This window comes from Sciurus vulgaris (genome assembly GCF_902686455.1).
Source record: "Sciurus vulgaris genome assembly, chromosome: 5".
NCBI lineage: Eukaryota > Metazoa > Chordata > Mammalia > Rodentia > Sciuridae > Sciurus > Sciurus vulgaris.
Genome location: NC_136465.1, coordinates 115439371 through 115444140, shown reverse-complemented (window position 1 = coordinate 115444140; position 4770 = coordinate 115439371).

The following is a 4770-nucleotide window of genomic DNA, read 5'->3' as shown; positions in this document are numbered from 1 at the left end:
TATTGCCTTGGTATGTTTTAAAGTTTATTCTAACCAAATAATGGAGAACTTTAGTTAAACAAAAGGCAGTGGACTGGGGTTGTGGTTCAGTGGTATAGCACTTGCCTAGCACATGTGAGGCACTGAGTTTGATCTTCAGCACCACATAAAAATAAGTAAATAAAGATATGTGTACATCTATAACTAAAAAAAAGTATTAAAAAAATCCAAACAAAAGGCAGGTAGGAAAGGCTAAATAAAGGAACAATTTTTTTTCTCTAAAAAAAAAACTTTTTTTTTTTTTTGGCACTGGGGAGTGGACCCAGGGATACTTAACCCTGCTGTGCCACATGCCCAGCCCCGCCCCTCCTTTTTTTTTTCCTGTAGCATTCTACTGCTGAGCTACAACCCCAGTCCCCCAATCCTTTTAATTTATTTTTTATTTTTATTTATTTTCATTTTTTAATTTTTTGGCACTGGAGATTTAATCCAGGGGCACTTTACTACTGAGCTTCATCCCCAGCCTTTTTGTTTTTTATTTTGAGACAGGGTCTCACTGATTTGCTTAGGTTCTTGCTAAATTGCCGAGGCTATCCTTGATTTTGTGATCCTTGTGTCTTAGCCTTCCACTGGGATTACAGGCATGCACCACCACACCACACTCCCCTAAACTCTTTAGGGGAGAGAAAAGCCTAACTATTCTTTGGTGACATTAAAGACAAAATGGGCACTGATTGTGTCTTGAGACCAGAACCTTGTCCACTTACCACCCTTGAAATATCCTCACCCTAAAGAAAGTTCTGTAATTTAAACTAAATATAAATATATAAAGGGGATTTAAAGGAATAACAAGCTGGGAGTGGTAGCTCACACCTGTTATCCCAGCCACTGGGAAGGCTGAGAGAGAAGGATACCTGCCAGCCCTGGCAGCTTAGCAAGATCCTCAGCACCTTAGCAAGACCCCATCTCAAAATAAAGAGGGCCAGGGATGTAGCTTAGTGGTAAAGTGGCCCTGGGTTCAATTCCCAGTACTGTGAAAAACAAAACAAGAAACAAAAATAGCAGCAACAACCAACCAGTAACTAAACCACTGTTCTGTCTTCTGGAATCGCTACTGTTTTCCATAGAAACATCCATCTAAGGACTGGGGTGTAGAATACTTGCCTAACCTGTCTGAGGCCTGGGTTCCATCCCCAGAAATACAAAGAAAACAACCCCCCCATCCACCCCCCTCATTTAACACTTAAAATCTTGGCTGATGTTGCTTCTCAGTCACTTTTTGGGAAAGAATTGAGCTACACAAGTTATTAAGGACAAGTTGCAAGTCTACCAGAACTTTTTGTTATTTCCAATTCCTAAAAATATCATTTATGAAAACAATAATGTGGTCATGTAGAAGTCATCCAAAGTTACTTGAAGAGGCAAATACAGACTGTACAAACCACAGCAAAAGGACATGAAAATCAGACCCAATTCTCTTGTCCATTTGGGAAAAAAAAAGTCTTTCTGTTAATAAATTACTAGTAATTCTCCTATAAACTTGTCATTCCTTATATAAATGGTATTTTACTTTCAAATGAGAAAATTATTTTGAGAATATTAATATGAACTTCAAATCCTAATCTTTAAAAAATTTTGTCAAACCCTAATCTTAAAGGATTCTGGATATCTGAAAAATGTCTCAAAATATAATTAAAAGGGGGAATTTCAATTCAAAGCAAAGCCATAAAGCAAAAACAAAACTAAAAATTTTCAAATTCCTTGAATCTTTTCCATTTGAGAAACATTATTAAGAGAAGTTCAGAAGTACAGGACCTAAAAAAAAGGTAATCGCCTATTTTTCTTCATCTTTATGACACTAGTGCTTCTTTTCTCTGTTCCCAAAATTCAGCCTCAAAGTATCTCTTTCTTTCTCTCCCCTCTCCCCTCCCTCTTTCCTTTGAATACCTGGTAGGTGTAACTCCCTTTCCTGCCATCGAAGGGCTGATTCCAGCCAGGCACAGTGGCCTCTAGATAAAATATAAAAAAGGCTGGGGATGTGGCTCAGTGTTAAGCACCCCCTGGGTCCAATCCCTGGCACCAAGAATAAATAAAGAAAAAAGAAGGACTGATTCCATCTCAGTTATCCTTCACCCAAGGCACATCTCTGCTCTGGGACCTCTGCACACAATGTCTCTTTCGCTTCAGTGTTCCTCCATCTACGTCATTACCTTAAGCGTTTGTTCAGATGTCATCTCTCCAGTGAAGCCTTCCTTGAGTGTTTAAAATTACATTTGCATCTCCTGTTCTTGCTGATCCTGTCCCCTTATGTGCCGTGTTTTTCTCTAAAGCATGAATAGCATTTAGCATACTCTTAAGTATTTATTTTTAATTTTCTGTCTTGCCCAATTAGAATGCAAGCTATCAGAGTGGATGTTTTGTACTGCTGCCTCCAGCAATGGTATCTGGTACTTTCTAGTTGGGTACTATGGCTGAGTGAATGGTTAGTGACCTTCAGGTACCAGTTAACTTACTCTCAGTCATATATCTTTTTTTTCTTTTTCCTTTTTTTTTTTTTTTTTTTGTTTCCCCTAGTACTGGGGATTTAATGCAGTACTGCTCCACCACTGAGCTACATCTCCATCCCTTTTTTATTTGTATTTTAAAAGATGGTCGTTCTAAATTACCAAGGTTGGCCTGTAATTTGTGACCCTCCGGCCTCAACCTCCTGAGTTGCTGAGATTATAGGTGTGCTCCATCGCACCCAGCTTCAGTCATACAGTTTATAAGTTGTGGAATCAAAAACTAGGACCATCTCGCTGGGTGTGGTGGTGCATGCCTGTAATCCCAACAGCTCAAGAGGCTGAGGCGGGAGGATCTAGAATTTAAAGCCATCCTCAGCAAAAGTGAGGCACTAAGCAACCCAGGGAGACCCTAAATAAAATACGAAATAGGGCTGGGGATGTGCCTCAGTGGTCGAGTGTCCCTGAGTTCAATCCCCAGTACTGCCCCCACCCAAAAAGATACTAGGACCATCTATCTCACTTGGCTCTTAAACATGGATCGAACCTGCTTCTATTGACAAGTGTGTATCATTTATAGGTGTGGGTATTAGGACTGTTTTATTAATCATATACTATGTATCTAGTGCTTGTTGGAAGGATGAGGCCATTTGAAGTTTTAATTACCCATCTTGCCTTTGGTGCATGGAAATTGAATTTCTAGCAAACGGGAAAACAAAGGCATTGGACCGAGTGTGGTGGCACACTCCTGTAATCCCAGCAATTTGGGTGGTTGAGGCAGTAGGATCACAAGTTAGAGGCTAGCCTCAATAACGTAGGGAGACCCTGTCTTGAAATTTAAAATGAAAAAGATTGGGGATATAGCTCAGTGGTAAAGCACCCCTAAGTTCAATCCCCAATGCCCAAAACAAAACAAAATAGAAAGAAGTGAAAGTCTTCCAGAGGCAAAAGGAAGACGGTGCCCTTCACAGGGTAGCAGGGCAGTGCTGGGAAGCTGAAAAGCCAGGGGTCAGGGGACCCGTGGTGATGTGGCAACTGGGTCTCAGCCCTTTTTTTTAGGAAAGTGAATGAAAGCGGACAAGCTACAATCAAGTCAGCATGTAACTGGATTCTTGGAACTGTTTTTATGTATCCTAGGTCCTCGTCTGGCTATTCCTCTTCTGTCTATGTACCTTTAAAAAATCTTTTTATTTTGAAATAATTTCAAACTCATTGAAAAATTGCAAAAATAGTTACAGAGACCACCCCATTATGTGTGCTTTTTGTCCAGATTTATTAACTTTTTTTCAGTGTTGGGGACTGAACCCAGGCTTCACATATGATAGGCAAGTGCTCTACCACTGAGCCACATTCCCAGCCCTCAGATTTTTGATTTTTAGTATTTTGACATATTATTCTCTCTACATATGTACTATATTCATTTTTTCTGAAATATTCGAGAGTTGGTCTCTTTATCTCTTAATACTCTAATGCATACTTCCCAAGAACAAGAATATTCTCTTAAGATAACCATGGTACAGTTATCAAATTCAGGAAATTTAATATTGGCACTCTAAAGTCCATACTCCAAAATTGTCAATTGTCCCAGTAATTCCCTTTATAGTATTTTTACCCTCACACAGTATTCAGTCCAGAATTACATAGTACATTTTGTTGCATTTGAGATTATCCCTTTAATATAAAATAGTTCCTCAGACTTTTTTATTTAATGACATTGACATTAAAAACAATATAGGACAGTTACATTATAGAATGTTAGAGAATGCGCGTTGATTTTTTTTTTTTTTTGCCTTGTGTAAGTGAGGCAAGCATTCTACCAACTGAACTATATCCTCAGCCTCCCAGCCCCTTTTTAATTTTTAATTTTGAAGCATGTTCTCACTAAGTTTCTGAGGGCCTTGCTGAGGCTGGCCTCAAACTTGTGATTCTCCTGTCTCAGCCTCCCGAGTTGCTGGAATTACAGGAGTGTTCCACCACACCCAGCATCCATTTGTTTTTTTTCCCCCAATGTTTTCTTAAAACTAGATTCAGGTTATGCTTTCTGATCTGGAACATGTCACGTGGCATAAGTCATGTTGTGTTCTTTCCACAGGAAGCACATCCAAAGTCTACAGTGTCCATTGCTCCTGATTGGTGATTAGTTTTTTGTTTTTTATTTTATTTATTTACTTATTTTGGTACTGGGATTGAATTTAGGGGCACTCTACCACTGAGCTTCATCCCCAGCCTGTCTTGTGTTTTATTTTTTTTTTAAATATTTTTAGTTGTAGATGGAAACAATACCTTTATT